This window comes from Oryctolagus cuniculus, chromosome 10 (genome assembly GCF_964237555.1).
Source record: "Oryctolagus cuniculus chromosome 10, mOryCun1.1, whole genome shotgun sequence".
NCBI classification, from domain to species: domain Eukaryota; kingdom Metazoa; phylum Chordata; class Mammalia; order Lagomorpha; family Leporidae; genus Oryctolagus; species Oryctolagus cuniculus.
Genome location: NC_091441.1, coordinates 31,989,565 through 32,006,708, shown reverse-complemented (window position 1 = coordinate 32,006,708; position 17,144 = coordinate 31,989,565). Strand labels below are relative to the sequence as shown.

Here is a 17,144-nt window from a genome sequence, read left to right as displayed (position 1 = left end):
TATGTCTTTCGTGTGCTTCTCCAGCTAAATCATAGAAAATGGGCACTCAGGGCATGTTTGGTTCACCCAGAGTTTCTCTCAATGGCAATCTGGTTTCCAAGGAAGGATAACACTTGCTTTTTAAACTGAGTTACTAAACTAGGTACCCTCCATTCTTGTCTTTTAGGTGCCAGTAATCTAAAAATATGCCACCATGAGAAAGGGCAATTGAAAAGACAAGAAATAAGCAAACATGTTTTAAAATATCAGAGTTCTGGACAAGAAAGGGAGGTTTTGTAGTGTTACAGGTTGAAAGTGAGTCTAAGGCCAACCCACCCCCTCATCCTCCCTATCAACTCTCATTTCTTAACTCTTTTTCTCTGTTTACTCTGTCCATTCCCATATTTAAACCTTAAAAGAATTTAAATAGAAAGCGATGGACAGCACTTGCTCCCATCTGTGCTTCCTTCCTTCCCCTGACACCGTGTCGTGCCTGTGAGACCTCAGCTGCGGGTTCTGGCTCCTTCCTCTGAGACCTGAGAGCATTCTGTGTTCTTCTGATGCAGCCTGGATGAGGTCACCCTGGAGTGTACTCATTTGGATGTGGTTTCCATCCTTACTAGAGGATAAGCCCCTTAATTGAAGGGACTGTGTCCCATTCCCATAGCCACAGGACACAATGCAATGTTTTTGGTGAGGGGAGGCAGTCTTTGCCAAGGAATGAGTGAGCAATTAAATGACGCTCTAATCATCTCCAGACCTTTCCAGTTGTAGACACATTGATATTAATAACTGTTTTGGTCAAACGGATCCCGCCTACACCACCAGAGAGTCTTTCACACATTGACTCTATCAGAGTGAGGAAGGAAGGAGAGGGGTACCTGTACCATTGTATTGAATGGACTCTCAGAACCCTAGTATTAAAATAGAACAGATGGGACAGTGTAAAAGTCTGCATTCCGCAGAAGTTACTTCTTTCCCTGCAGAGACCCTGGAGCAACACTGAAGGGCCCCAGATCTCTGTGCCTGGATCCAAGGGGACCTTGTTAGGGGTAAGAGCCAGGGTGAGTGGAGCACAGCCCTAGCGGCCCACTCCTCTCTGACCAGAGTTGATCTGCTTCTCTTTGCTTCATGGATTGAGATTCTATGTGGGGTTTCTCTTGAAAAAAGTCTTCCAATGATTAAAAAGAATCCTACAAACCACTGGGTTACAACAGTTTCCTAATCATTGCTCTATTAAACAAAATGTCAATGCCTCATGTCCCTCTCTTCCTGAGCAACACCCTTTAACCACTGCCCCCAGAACTGCTCAAGGCTGTGGATCACTGGGCCAGAGAAGCTGAGTAGCCTTGTGTGGCTGCCAGTTTCCCTCCTCCATTGATCAATGAGAGGCTGCAAATTCTTGTTCCCTCCTGAGTTCCTTGAGGCTTCCGTGCCCTCTGGCTCCCTACTTCCCCCCAAACTGTTCCATAAATGCTCTTCATTATCATGGGCAAGCACCTGACTGTAAGAGTGAGCAGGGTGCTCAGCACCCAGACCAACTCCCCGGTCTTGGAGAGCAGGAGATCCACTACCAATTGCAGACTAGATTTGCCTGGGCATTTTCCCTAGCTGGTAAGCTGCAAGTCAGGAAGCCCGCATACCACATTGGAGCGCCTGGGTCCAGGCTCTGCTGTGATCTCAGCTTCCTGTTAATGCCAGTCCTGGGAAGATAACAGCTTATAGGCCCTGGCTCATGTAATTGGGTGCCTGTCACCCAGTGTGAGAGACCTGTCATTTCCAAGTTCTGGGCTTCAGTCTGGTAAAACCCTGGTCACTCTGAGCATTTGAGGAATGGGCCAGAGGATAGGAGTGCTCTGTGTGTGTGTGTGTAAGTGTGTGTGTGTATCTCAAATGAAACAAAAAGTAAAAATAAAAATACAAACTTGTCCAGTGCCACACTGCTAGACAGTACCTGTAGAGACTCATCCTCTTCAGGGTCTGAATGTTTAACAAGTGTAAGGTGTTACACTGAGAGAAACCATGAAACATAGAGACATCTGGGCATCAGCCAGTGCCAGCTAAGGCTATGCTCTGTTCAGTGCAGGGAGAATGTGTTTTTCCTCATGTCCAGACTTGGCTGCCAGATCACCACCCAGTCTGCCTACGGGCAAAGCTGGGTGGTAGGAACTTTGTCCTGATAAGCTTTTGATAGTTTCAGCCAAAAGTGGGTGGCTTTGAACTTGGCAACAAATATTTAACTCTCATCTTCCCCAATTCACCTGCCTTGGGTGGCCAGGCCATGCCGATGGAGCCGTTTCCCCAGACTGGGGGGTGAGGCTACCATGGGGACCAGATTCTCTGTGGAACACCAGCTTGACAGGGTCCAGCTTCACGGAATCCACCCGGCTGGCACTTTTCCACCCGCTCACAGCCTTTCCAGTCTGCCCCGGCCTGCCCTTAGCTACGCGACGCCCCCAACCAAAGCAGGAGCCCTGGATTTCCCAAACCCTATTTCACAGCTACATTGTTTTATACGGCCCCTCCAAAATACCTTGAATAGTCCCTTTTTATCACTTCCATTTTCTGCAAACTCCAGCTGCTCCTCTGAAACCATCCAAATCTAATTAACCACAGAAGCTGGAGTTAGGGACAGTGTCTCACTTTCGGGTCCTTAGCATACCCATTCAGGCCTTCTTTCAATATGGGCACAAAACCAGGAATTTCTAATAATTGTATCTATAGGCCTAGAAGGGGGAAAAAAAAGAAAAGAAAAAGAAAGCAAGCAAGCTGCTAATAAGTAGGTCTGTGAAAGGAGGGAGATCAGCCCTGCACATGAACTTGGCAGCCTGGCCCGAGGAACTCGGAGACAATGCCACGGGGGGATCTAAAAGCTTAGCCTCCTGACTCAAATCTTGTGAGAACGTACCCAGGCTGTGAATAGAGATGGGAGTCCCAGCTCAGACTCATTGAAATGTCTTCTCACAGAATTTAAAAAGAAGAGGGCCGGGAAAGTTTGCTGAATATCAATGAGGCTGCACTTAGAGGGGAAGATGGAGAAACTCGGAGGTTTATTCTTGAATGACATGGATTGAGACAAAAGGGACATGTTGGGTCTTTGCCAGGTGGCCCTGATGGGGAGGGAGGCACACTCCTTGGGGAGCCAAAAGGGATGGAGCCTACCTGGGCATATGCTGCTTCCTGGGACAGTATGTTGGGGACTGGGGGATCTCCAGTCACCTCCTCAGTCTCCACATCGCCTTTAACAGATGAGAAGTGAGACTCAGAGGAGGAAGAGGCTGCAGCCTGCTCCCCTCCACCCAGGCTCTTGCCTCCCTCACTACTGCCTCAGAGTGGCCTTCCTACCGGGTCCCCCACAACACATGCCAACTGAGGCCGTATGCAAACATGTAACTGCATGCAGCCTTTCAGGCCCATTTCTAGCACCAAGGTCTCAAAACCTTCCCCATCCACCATCTCAGCCTCTCCCAAACCTCATTCCATCTCTGCTCCTCTAGCTCTTTGAGCTGCCTTCTGAATGGGTTGGCCCACTGAGATAATAAAATGAACATCTTGGACATTTTCTTTTCTGCTGCAGTTGGCCAAGTCCGTGGGGCCAGGGCCTGTGTACATCATAGACTTCCAGTATTCCCTGCAATTCCTTATGCCTAGGAGTTCACTGGTAAGCATTGTTTGATAAAAGCTGAGATGGGAATTCAGATTTTCTCTCTCTTGCAATAGTTCAGAATGTCCCTGCACTATGCATAAAGGCTCTTTCCAGTGCTTGGTCAGTTTACTTGGTTTGCTCATGGCAGAGGTGAAAATGAAGAGCAAGAGAGTTGCTCATCTGTCGTATGCAGTATATGGAAGGACAAATTATAAGAATTTATATATGACCGTATATACACATATGTATGCATACATACATATATATGTGTATGGATACAGAAATGTGTGTATATACACATACATATCTGGAATAGGAGTTGTTTTAACAGAACAGCTACAACAAGAGGGGAGCCAGTTTTCATCTAGAATGATGACCATGGTCTCTCATTATGAAGAAAAAGAGCTGTGGGTTTTCACAAGCAGCGTAGATTAGGCCACACAGGTTTTTAGAAGAACGCCTGGCACCTACTAAGCATGATGGGCTTTACTCACTTTAATCATTAATGTTGTCCTATGTTGTCTTTCCAGAAGTGGGAATGGATTCTCTCTTAGGAATAGCAGTTCTTGCACAGGGCCTCTCTAGAGAGCTCTTAATGAAAAGAATGGACTAAAGCACAATTTTCTGGCCACCTCTTTTGCCTTGCTAATGGTAAAGCCCAGGTGTAGCCCCAGCTGTGAAGAGGGAATCCTAAGCATTTGGGGGCCATGGAATCCTCTTCAGATAAAATCACAGGGAGATAGATAAACTGAGGGACTCTGATTGCATGAGAAGTGCAGGGTCCTCTCTTCTTCCACCCTGGTCCTTCCCTGCACCTCCCTGAAGGGGCTCATGGGCTTCCTACACCCCATGCCTAAGAGGAATACTTTACAAGAACCTCTACTTTCCACAAACATCCCAACTTCACAGAGTTAAATTAGGAATTCTGGTTGCAGGTCCCAATTTTGCCTTTACCCAATGCTGTGATGTCGGGAGATCATTCCCCTTAGTATTCTTTGTCATTTTGCCTAGGAAACGATTATTACAGATACATCTTCCTTTATGTCCAATGGGGTTCTTGTGGTATCCAGTGAATTCATGTGCATTAAAGGTCTTCTTAAAAATTAATTCACCCATTTTTTTTGACAGGCAGAGTTAGACAGTGAGAGAGAGAGAGAGAAAGGTCTTCCTTCCATTGGTTCACCCCCCAAATGGCCGCTACGGCTGGCGCACTGCACCAATCCGAAGCCAGGAGCCAGGTGCCTCCTCCTGGTATCCCATTCAGGTGCAGGGCCCAAGCACTTGGGTCATCCTCCACTGCACTTCCGGGCCATAGCAGAGAGCTGGACTGGAAGAGGAGCAACCGGGACAGAACCGGTGCCCCAACAGGTACTAGAACCCAGGGTGCCCGTGCCGCAGGCGGAGGATTAGCCTAGTGAGCCACGGCGCTGGCCCACCCATTCATTTAACAATAGTTTAGTGAGTACTTTCTATGTATTAGGCATTGTGCTAGTCACTGGCCACCTGTAGAGGAGCAAAACAGGAGTGCAGAGGAAAGGCTTGAATTTAACCTAGCCATTAAGATACCCATGTCTCACCCATCATAGTACCTGGATTCAATTCCCAGCTCCAGCTCCTGGCTCCAGTTTTCTGGAAGACCCTAGGAAGCAGCAAGTGATAGCTCAAGTAATTGCGTTCTTGCCACCCATATGGGAGACCTGGATTGTGTTTCCAGCTCCCAGCTTCAGTCCCTGCTAGGCTTGGGCATCTGGGGAGTGAACCTGTAAACAAGAGTTCTCTTGTACTCTCTCCTCCAAAAAATACATTAATAAATAAATAAGAAAGAGATGAAAAGAAAACAAAAGCAAACAACAAAACCAGATGTTCCTCCTTGTTTGTAGGGAACTTGAAGGACCCAAACACAAAGCTAAATCCATAATGTGAGTGCTTGGTCTTGTTCATCTTGTCTGCTACTCTTATTTAGAGAGAAACAGCACCTGTGTTAGTGCTGTCCCCCATCTCCCTTGGGTGACACTCTTGGTGAAGAGGAGACAACTGTCTTTTGGTGGTTATGATTACAGACTGTTCAGTCAAAAGGCCTCAGTGCAAATCACAGATCTACCACCTGGCTTGTAGCAGGTGCTATGTGTTAGCTATTGTTATTACTAGTATTGTTCCTTGCCATTGTTTCCCCAGCCCTGTGAATGGGCTCTTTCTTGTACACTCAGCACATATAAATTGTTCAATTAGCCAGTTTCAGGCTACAGCTGAGGTTAGATCATGCAATAAGCAGACTAAGCACATATGCCCAGGCAAAGCAAAAGAGACCAAAAAAGAGAACAAATGAACATCAATAAACTTAGCTTTATAATTTAACATAGTTCACCAGCATGGGTAGAGTGAGCACCACTCTATTTTGTAGTTTTATTTTTCCAAAGGAACTGATCATGAAACAAACAGAATTCAGCCGCCTCCTTCGTCAGGGTTCCGAACAAAGCACCTCAGCCGAGTATCCCCATTCTCTGCACTCACAAGCCATAGCTGTCATCACAATCACACCACCCTTTCCAGGCTCATTCCCCCACGTCACCCATGGGCCTTCTTTTTGGCTTCCCTCCACATTTGCTCTCCCCCCTTTCATCTCCTCCCCAGCATGCACTGGCTGGATCAGCCTCAGGTAAGGTTTGTAATGAGGTGAGGCTCTGAGCTCTGTCCAGCCAGGTGCTACCAGGTGGGGAAGCCACGCCTGAGTAACCATTGACATGAGGCACTAATATAGCTTGTGCCAAGGCCCCTCTGTCACCACTCCCACCCAAAACAAAGATAGCTTGAATATGCAAGGTGGAGCCTGAGCCAACTGTGAGCTTGAAAGCTGCCCATCACTCTCTACTCACTTCTTAAGATCTTTTTCCCTTCTTTTAGGGCCATTCCTTCTCTCATCATGTAAGATGCCCACTAGCTACCCTCCAGCTTCCCAGAAAAACTAGCTTCAGCCCAGAACATGCCTTTGTCCCACAAGAACTAATGTCTGAGTCTCTCTGTCCTACTTACCTCCACTTCTACCTGGTGTGTACCTGTCATTATTGAGTGAATTGGCTCAGCTGGTGTCTGGTGGAGTATTTATTGATAGGAAAGCATTCATGACTGTGGATGGATTTGATCTGCTTCATCAGGGTGGTCTCTGCCCTTCAGAACAAAACAGAGTTTGTATGTATAGGTAGACTATCAGGCCAAGTCATAGACCTGTGGAGAGCAGTTTAAAGACAAGTGCTGGTACCCTTTCAAATCACACAGCATGCCAAGGCCCTGAACAAGGAAAGAGAAATAAAATCTGTCAGAATCACAGTTCCATTTAGTTGTGGGGCCCCACAAGGTATTTTTTTTGTAAGAAAAGCAAGGTATTTTTTTGATTGCAAATGTTCACTTGCGTTTTACATTTTGAATCTGTAACTGAGCTTTTCAGTTTTGGTTAAGAATTAGAATCATAAGGGAATTGGGGACATTTTGTAACCTATGCCCCTCATTTTGCTTGTGAGAAGAGCCACCTAGGAAGGGAAAATGATTTGTGCAAAATCCCACAGCAAGATCGTATCCTATGTATTTGGGAGGGCTAGCAAAATGTCGTAAGGAACGAAGTTTTCTGTAGGCCATGTGAAGAATGGGGTGTCTTCCATCAGTCAATCTTTTGCCTTGATTTTTGGTTTATCAGTAACCAAATGAATATCTCACATCTAAGAATAAAAGAAAAAGTTCAATAAATTCTTTAGTGCATGTGAAGAATTACTAACTTCCCCTATTAAATGATACATCAACCAGCTTAGTGAGCAAGGAGGTTAAAACATTATGTCAACCTTGACATTTTTGTCACTCTGTGACCTTGCAAAGACCACTTCCTCCTAGTGGTATACAGGTGCTGGCTCACATCAATCCAATTACATATACCTTTCCCCAACTCTGCTCTTAGTGACCTCATATTGACAGTTTGAATATAACCATGATGGAAGTATTCACAACACATAAATCAGCAAATTCTACAGATTGGAGTTTTTTGTTGTTATGGAGCTAGTTTACTAACTTTCTTCCTTTTCCCTGCTAGCAGAGCTATCTTGGCTCAACTTATTTGACTCTTGAGTTCAGGGATTCTAAAAACAAAGTTGCAATTCTTTAGTTATATAAAGAGGCTCTGACGTCTCAATGCTCTTTCTAACTAATCCAACACAAATCTTGAGCTTGCTGGTTGATCCTTCTGCTGTCCCTTTGCTGCTCTATGCATAGCCATTCCTCATCCCCCCTGTGGGGTCCAGGAAGGTGGACAACAACAGACACATTCTTCAAGTAGATTTACGGTGTGAGGGAGGGAGAGACACACTCTGATGTTTACCCTTTACCTAGACACCTGGAGCAAGGGCACCAGGACACTTTTGCAAACCTATAAGCAGTGCTGAGCAGCAGTGGTCCTCAAAAGAGTGGCATCTCCATGTATATGGTTACATATTTCCTTTGAACATATACTTTGGCTTGTTGCTGCTGAATTTCATGACATTAAAATACCTTAAAGAAGCAGTAATTCAGAGAGGGAGTGTGGGAGAAGAAAAAAAAAATATGCTTAAAATAACAACCATATCCTTGCAAAGTAAGAAACTTTGATCCCTTAGATCCATTGTCCCTGGGTTTAAGTCTGGAATCAGAGATTGAGATGTGGAAGAAGTAGATGATGGCTTTTATGGTGAGATTTAAGGAAGAACCCATAGAATATTTCCTGCCACATTAGGCATATGACTTTATAATATTGCTTCCCTTGTTAAGCATTTGAGAAGTCAGATTTATTATCTGTGTTTAATAATCCATGACTGTGGGGAGCAATCCGGACTGGACTGAGTTGCTGGAATTGGGACTTATTCTATGCATCTGCTCTCCCACTGTGGGGAGCAACTCGGACTATATTGTTACTGGAGTTGAGACTTGTTCTATGCGTCTGCTCTCCCACAGTGTGGCGCTGGGAGAGGAGAGAGCAGCTTCTACGCAGCTGCCTCCAGTTCAACCAATAAACTGTAGGACCTGCTCCTGATTGGAGGAGAGCAGCGTACTCGGCGTGTGGGCAGCCGAGTTGGGATTGGCGGAGGAGGACTATAGGGGAGGAGAGAGACGGCATGCACCAGGAACATCTATGGGGAACATCTAAGGGAACCCGTGCAGCCCCCGAGAAAGCCGGCCGGCGGTGTGCCGCTCCCCTGCGGAAGTGGGGAATGTGGCCAGGGGGAACTGCCCTTCCACGGAGGTGGAAGGGATAGTAGCCAACCCGGGAAGAACCAGCAGCAAACCCGGGGAGGGCCGAGCAGACGAAAGAACAGCGCAGGGTCCTGTGTCGTTCCTCCATGAAGAGGGGGAGCGACACATGACCTCTAATGTTGAGGTCAGAGAAGAAAGGCCAAGCAGAAAAGGGAGAGATAAAAAGAGCAAGTGGAGAGGCAGGCATTTGTCATAGCAGTTAAGAGACCTCTTTGGGACATCCTCATCCCACATGGGAGTGCGTGGTTTGAGTCTAGGCTCTGCTTCTGATCCAGCTTCTTGTTAAAGCACTCCCTAGAAGCTCAAGTACTTGGGTTCAAGTAGTATTGGCTCAAGTACTTGGGTTCCTGCCATGTCCCTGGGAGATTCAGATTGAGTTCTGAGCTGCTGACTTAGCCTGGCTCTGTTCCAGCTGTTGTGGGCATTTAGGGAGTAAACCAATGAGTGGGAATTCCTTCTCTTTCTCTCTCTCTCTCCCTCCCTCCCTCTCTCCCTCTCACCCTCCTTCCCTCTCTCTCTCCTTCCCTCCCTCCCTCCCTCCCCATCAAATAAACACTTTTTTTAAAGAGCAAGTGGAGATAAAAGGACTTAAAACAAATCTCAGCTTTCTCATATGTTTGCTTTGGATTGGTTTTACTCTTTCCTCCTCTTACACCAAGGGGAAATTGGCCCTGCTGGATAGTGAAGGATTGTAAATAATGTTGATAGCAAATCCCAAAGATCTGAATCATCCAGTTAAGATTTCTTAAAATTTTTGATCACCCAACAGTACAAAGGCAGCCTTAAGAAGCAGTGAATTTTCATTGTCATCTTCAGCAAAACAGAAGCTAAGCAACAACCTGTACTTTTAGGATACAGTTATAGGGGTCCTTAAAATGAATGGGTGATTGTAACCAGTTCACCTGGAAGAGGCTGATTCTCCATTAGGTAAAATATTCTGTTTGGGTCTCATTCAGCCTGGAAAAGCAAATAAAGTACTGTCCTTGCTCATCTTTCCCTCTCTGTACCTTCTCACCGCTACAATAGAAGAATGAATTGGGCCTGATTGCCTGGAGCAGGAAGACAGGGACAACTCCACCCCTGATGATGGGGACTTAGTTTCCAGACTTCCTTCCAGTTTCTATCTATCCCTCCTCTTTAACACTAAACAATATGCTACATGACCTTCTCTTCCTTGGAAAAGTCATTTTTTAAACCAATTCACATATTTGATTTAATGTGGTATCCAACCTAGGTGTATTTGAATTTAAAAGGATATCATTAGGAAAAGCTATGGTTAAATCCAAGGAAATATCCTATATTTAATGGTGAAATTTCAAGGACCCAAAAATGGTTTGTTACATAGGTAGGAGTAGGTTGATTGAAATATAGTGTTCATAGAGAAGATAAGCTAAGATTAAATTTATATATGTAAGTGTTTTATGCTAGAAACATTTTATAGTATTTTCAGGTTATCTCTTTTAACAACATAAACAAAGGTATAGAGAGTGAATGTGAATGTGTATATGTGTGTTGTACATACATGCATATATATATATATATATATTTCATATGTGAATTTGCTCCAGACTGTATTTTTATTAATAAACACCTACTGTGTACCAGACACACTTGCTCTGAGAGAACAATGGGAAGCCAAGAAGATGCAGTTGACTCTTTATGAACTCAATCTTTGTAATAAGTGCAAAATCCTTTCTCTTATATAAATGTTTCCTAGGAAAGTTACAAGGAGTGCAAAAACATGTTTGATGGATTTTCCCCCTAGAGACAACCCTAGATGAAACTGGATCCTTGCTGAGAGTCTGTAGACTAAGTCAGAATTGTTGAGACTCTAGGCAAAGCCATTTCTCCAATCAGCAACTGGAGGGCTCCAGTTGCTTTTTCCTTCTTTCCTTTCCCTGTCCCTGCCAAGCCTTCTTTCCCATATCAGAGGTTGCCCTATTAGGAAACCTGAAAGGAACAGCAATTCCATTCCATTCACAGAAAAAGAATAAAAAGGGCTGAACACACAGGGGAACCCAAGATCCCAAATACTTAACCACTCCTCTCGAGAGCCCCCCTAGAGCCCCCATTTCACTTTTCCTCAAGGATCCTCCAACACCTCAAGGCGAATCAGCTCCAGGGAAAATCAGGTAGGCCTCAGTAATGAGAGCTGGCAAGGAAGTGAATCCAGGCAACTCTGTCATCTGCTCCGTGGGAGACGAGGCTGGTGAGCTCAGAGGCCTGTTTTTCCCTTAACAGATGCAAGAAAAGAGCCGGAAAAGGTCAGAGATAAATGCAGCCCTCACTTTGTTCTACATATTCAAAAGAACTTCTCTACAGAAAAACCCAAAATATATGTGTGTTCACTCAACCTTTTCCTGTCAGGAACAGGGTTCCAGATAGGGACACACAGGGTAACCACCAAGGACATTTTTGCAGGTCTGTGAAATAGCAGGGCTTATCAGCAGGGTCCCAAAAAGAGTGCAACTTCACGCGGGACCCATCAATCTGGAGAGAGAAAGGGAAGCTTAGAAACAGCATATTATCCTGAGAAATCACTCCCAGAAGGAAGAAAAAAGTTCACAGGGAGAATGCCAGGGAGGGGGAGAGACAGGGAGACTGGAACATTGTCATCAGAAGCGGCTGGAATTGGAAACAGGCCAAGACCTCATCATGGCTGACATCCGTGCGCATAATCAGAAATTCCTTTCAATTATGTGGGAAAAATCTCTCTGCATTGTCAGCCCAGATGCCCCCGTGAAGAAATAGCATGAAATGAGTCTCAGGGAGATGTCAGCGTGGGAGCAGATCCGATTGCCAATGGCTTGGTTGGGGTAAGACAGGTCAGAGACACGGGATTGATGGGTTCAATCTGTTGTCTTCCACAGCAAAACAAAACAACGTCAAAAAGGTAAAGGGACTCTGCACCCTGGCTTGGCAGTACAGACAGCAATGTTCACAATGTTAGCCAAAAACAGTTACTCCTCTAGCCACGTGTATTAGTCTGCTACTATGATGAACTACCTGAGGCTGAGGACTTCATAAAGAAAAGAGGTTGCTTTAGCTCACAATTCTGGAAGCTCAAAGGCATGGTGCTGGCACCAGCTCAGCTCTGGTGAGGACCTTGTGGCAGATGGCATCACAGTGGTGGGAACAAGAGAGAGAGAGAGAGAGAGAGAGAGAATGCATGGCAGGATAGGAAGCCAGAGAGACAGGGAGGGGCCAGTGATAGCCTTCCCTTCCCTCCCTGTAAAGGTTCCACCACCATTTAACATTGCCACACTGAGAGGCAAACTCCCAAAACATGAACTCTTGGGGAAAACTCAACTCATACCCAACCCATTGTATCCAAAAATATCTCTTCTGCCTCGGTTTCCACATAAAAAACCTAACCTGACTTTATAACACTAATTTCCACTCTTCTCTTCCGCATGTCAGACTAGTCTATTTACCATTCTCCAAATCTTATCATACTTTAAGGACCACTTCAAATTCCATCTCCTCCATGTGATTTTTCAGCTACATCTAGTAGACCCTATCCTAGGACTCTTTACCTACATAATCCTAGCCCTGTACTATATTAGTTGCAACTAAGAAGCTTAATAACAAAAATAATGATAATAGCTAATACTTATTGAACCCAAGCATGAAGCTAAACTAATTTAATCTTTATACAATCCACTGAGTGACAAAATAGTGACACTGTTAAATGCTTTTTTGCGGACGAGTAAATTGAGGCTTAGCTAGGCAATATATCTAAGAGTACACACATAGACAGAGACTACATAGAAACTTTTTTAAAGATTTATTTATTTATTTATTTGAGAGATACAGTTACAGGCAGAGAGGGAGAGACACAGAGAAAGTTCTTCCATCTGCTGGTTCACTTATTAAATGACTGCAACAGCCAGAGCTGAGCCAGTCCAAAGCCAGGAGCTAAGAGCTTCTTCCAGTTCTCCCACACCAGTGCAGGGGTCCTAGCACTTGTGCCATCATCCACTGCTTTCCCAGGTCATTAGCACAGGGCTGGTCAGAAGTAGAGCAGCTGGGAATCGAACCAGAGCCCATATGGGATGCTGGTGCCACAGGCAGAGGCTTGATCTACTAAGCCACAGTACCAGCCCCAATAGAAACTTTTGTCCTTCTAATTTCAGAGCCTAGTCTCTTAAACCTTGGATGTTCTTCTTGCTTTAATATTGCTCGGTGTATATCTACTGAGAAGGAATTGATCAATGCCTCTTGCTCAGATCTCGCCCAGTAAAAAAGTTCAGAAAGCGAATTTACAAAAAGTACATATAGATACCTTCAAGTTTGACAATTTTCTCTACTCAGCACCTATATTCTAAACATCAAACTCTCCATGACTTGCTTTACAAGTGATTTCATTGATGAGTATGAGTACTCAGAATAAAACTTAAAAGTTACATAGGTAGGGGTTATGTGGTACCAAGTTATTTAATATTCTTGGAAAGAATTGGAAGAGTGTTACCTTATTAGATAAGATTTTTGTTGGGAACTAGAGATTCTAAAATTAAGTGTAATGATGAATAACTGATTTCTGTCAAATAGCATTTCTATATTATAATCTAATAATCATAGTGTAAAGTCATTGTAATCATAGGACTATAGGATAAAGCTGGAAATGACTCTGAGGACATCAAGGACATCTTTTTGTTGTTGTAGTAGGAAAGCAGGTTCTAGGACAGACCTTGTTCTTGGTCATTCAAGAAGTTACTGCCAGAGTTGTCATTGTTTATGTATGAGAATTAGAACAGACCAACCTGCGTGGGAGACATAAAGTCACTGGGAGGGTCCAGTGCCTGAAATAGCCCAAAGTCTGCACCTAAGGTAGGATCTAGATCAGCACTATCTAATAGAAATGCAATGCAAGTCATCTATATCATTCTATGTTTGCCACATTTTTAAAAGTTAAAACCAAATCAAATCAATTTTAATATCATTATTTAATCTAACATATACTTAATATTTCAGCATCTAATCAATATAAAATAGAACTGAACATTTTACATTCTTACTGTCCTATTAAATCTTTGACATCAAGCATGTAGTTTTAATTTTCAACACAACTTGGACTACTTACCCCTCAAGTGCTCTAGAGTTACATGTGGCCAATGGCTCCCAGATTGGACAGGGCAGTGGCAGACCACCCTTCTGTCACTGGAGGACTATCTTGTGGAGTCCACTTCATTCTGAAGTCTTGAAACCCAACCAAACCAGTCTTACCCTAATAACAGGAGTCATTTCTGTTTATGCCCAACAATGTTGCACCCAGGTATGAAAGAAATCCCTTTTCCCTATTATCTTCACACATCTGTATTATTCAGCTGAGGGCTCTCTCCCTAGCCCACTGGCCATATTGACTATGATTAGGAGGCTTTCAACATTGTTTCTTCTCCTAAGACTATGATTTTATCCACTACCATGTTAGCTGCAGTTCTTGCCCCAGATACCTTCTCAGTTTCCTCTTTTTCTTCATAAAGAACAGCTCCTGTAGCCCTCCCTCATTCCTCCCTTTAAAAACTCATTAATCACAAACATGTTCCCACTGGAGCCAACTTCAGGCTACTCTCAGATTTGGAGGCTTAAGTGAAAGAACACTGGAGTCTAATGGAGGACAGCTGAGGGCTCTAGATCAGATGCTCCTGTTTCTTCTGCATGCCCACAGAATTCGGGTTTGTGTTTACGTATGGCCTTGCGAGAAACAGCCCATGGTCAAAGTATTAAATGTCTAAGGAAGAGGACAGTGTGGTGGCTAAGTGCTCAGCTCTAGGATCGGACAGCTTGTGATCAAACAGCAGTTCAGCACGGGAGCAGTGAGTAAATTCTCTAAGCTTCAACATCTCCTAATAGCTGTGAGGTGAAATGAGACAACCCAAATATAGGACTTTAGACAGGGCCCCGACACGGTGTCAATCAGAGACAGGTTACTATTAAACACGGTATTTGCTGAATTGCAAGGAAGGGACATAATCTTCGTTGTATGGGTCAGCCCGCAGAATTGCCATAGCTAAAAAGGGCACAGCACATTGCATTGTGGGTTGTGCAAAGTAACAGCAAAACTATTTCTATTTCACATTAGGCATCTGATCACACTGACTTCAGGATCTAACTTCCTTCTCCTCACCTGTGTCCAACACTCCCTGCTGACCTCCTGGCTTTTTCCAGCTGTCTGAGTGAAGATGGTTTCAGAGAACTTCCCAAAGGGATAAGGGATCTGCTGAGGGAGAGGCTTGTCTTCATGCTGCCCAAAGTCACCCTCATACAGTTTGCAATTAAACAACTTCTCCCCTGGAAGAAGAAACAAATAATTCATAATTGGCAATCTGCATAATGAGTGGTGCATCTATGCAAATATAACATTTGGAATAATCTATTAATATCTCAACTGTGATGTCTGTGGGCCACCACTTCCCATGCTAAAGAGACAGAGCCAAATATTTTCTGACTCCTCTTGAGGTGAGATGAGAGAATGACAAGCTGCTGTCTACTTGGGGTTCAATTAGAAGTCTGGAGACCGCCAGAGTTAAGGGATTTCAGAGGCTGTTCCATCTCTAACTCCCATCCATAGCACTCACATTAAGGATGAGGAGACAGAAACCGAGAGAGGCACGGAAATGTTCAGGGTCATGCACTATTAGAGGCGGCACCAAGGTCACATAAACACCAGCGCAGACTCCCGCCTCCAGCTCTCTGTGACATGCTGATGTGTTTTTCCTGCTGATGAAGGTTTTTGCTGCTGAAGACAGCAGCCTTCCATGTAGAATTGGTCTTCCTTTGCCATCTGTCCCTCTTGGTTGAACTCTTCTTACTGATCTGGACTTTTTTTTTTTTTTTTTGAGATTTATTTATTTACTTGAAAGTAAGAGCTACAGAGAGAGAGAGAGAGAATCTTACATCCTCTGGTTCACTCTCCTGATGGCCATAACAACCAGGCTGGGTCAGGCTGAAGTATGTGTGTGTGTGTGTGTGTGTGTGTGTGTGTAACAAGCAACAGTGCATGTCCACATACCTCTGTTCAGGGAAGGGTGGGGAACTGTGGCTAGGGACAGAGCAGTCAGTTACTCAATCATGCTGTTTGTCACTGCCCAAGATGGAAGGGCAGCAGTATGAATCTTGGAGGTTTGGACTATACCCTGACATGGACATTAACAAACTAGTTACAAATTCTGATCTTCAAGGTACAGGGCAAATTGTTCCTCCTTATGGATGCTTTTCTGGACCTAACCTCATGTGCAGGTTTAATTCCTGCTCCAGCTTGTGTACACCACCATTTTACTTTGTACAATGTGTAATTTGTTGAGCTTCCAAGCTAGTTTTGAATCTGTTTGTCTCCTTGAGGTCCTGAGACCTTACACAATGCCTGCTACAAATAAAGATTCAGCAAGTATTTGACAAAAGACAGAATGAGTGGATTAACTCCTAAGACTCCCCAGACTTCAATATCCACATCAAGGACATTAGGTACTTAGACTTTCTCAATTAAATATTATGAGTCTAAGATTTTTATTGAGCACTTGCTGTGTGATCACATTTTGCTAAGGGTTACTAAGAATTAACAGAAGTAGGGAAACTACTTCCACCCCCACCACACCCCAAGAGTTTAGCTGCAACGAAAAACATGCTCAAGAAAAAAAAATCATTCTAGGCTGCTCTGGGTGTTTCTAACTGATGGTACAACAGGAGCTCAGAAAGAGAGAGAGAGAGAGAGAGAGAGCACTGGCAGGAGGGGGACTTCAAGAAAGTTCTCAGTGGTGGTAGGATGGACACAAGCTGGGAACATCCTGAGAGGAGGTAACTGTCTGAGCCAAGGCATGGCTTTGAGGCTAGACTTATAAGGCAGGTATCTGGGTAAGGGCAATGGTAACATCTGTAGCTGTAGATCCTAATTTGTGATTGTTGATTAAGAATCACTGACAATGAGATTTTTGGTTCCTCATTCTTCTCATACATTTAACCTCTCAATTGCTATCCACTTCTTTAAAAAAAAGAAAGGTTCTTGCCTCTTTTGTGTTAATAAATCCTGTTGTCACCCTTGCTGTCCTTTCAAAGTGTTCCTCCACTTCCTATCCCCTTTGAAAGGTGGTTTACACCACTGCCTCTGTTGTCAGAACAGTGTGTTGTGATCTGGCTGCCTGTTCCACCATGCACCGATACTGCTTTCAGAAAGTTACCAAAACACCTGAGGTTGCCATAATCAGAAGCCATTGCTCATTCCTGGTGGCCCTTGAGCTAGGATATGTTGACCACC

At 44.3% G+C, this 17,144-nt stretch overlaps 1 protein-coding gene and 1 long non-coding RNA gene across 3 annotated transcripts in view; one reads left to right on the top strand and one right to left on the bottom strand.

Annotated features, from left to right (window-relative positions):
* LOC108177141 (urea transporter 2) overlaps positions 1 to 17,144 on the top strand; it is a 431,437-nt gene that overhangs the window by 155,821 nt on the left and 258,472 nt on the right. The gene's annotated exons all lie outside the window — the stretch shown is intronic.
* LOC138844028 (uncharacterized) overlaps positions 12,669 to 17,144 on the bottom strand; it is a 78,513-nt gene continuing 74,037 nt past the window's right edge. For both annotated transcript variants that reach the window (XR_011379349.1, XR_011379348.1), the window contains one exon: positions 12,669 to 15,184. This is a non-coding gene — a long non-coding RNA (uncharacterized lncRNA). The remainder of the gene's footprint in view (positions 15,185 to 17,144) is intronic.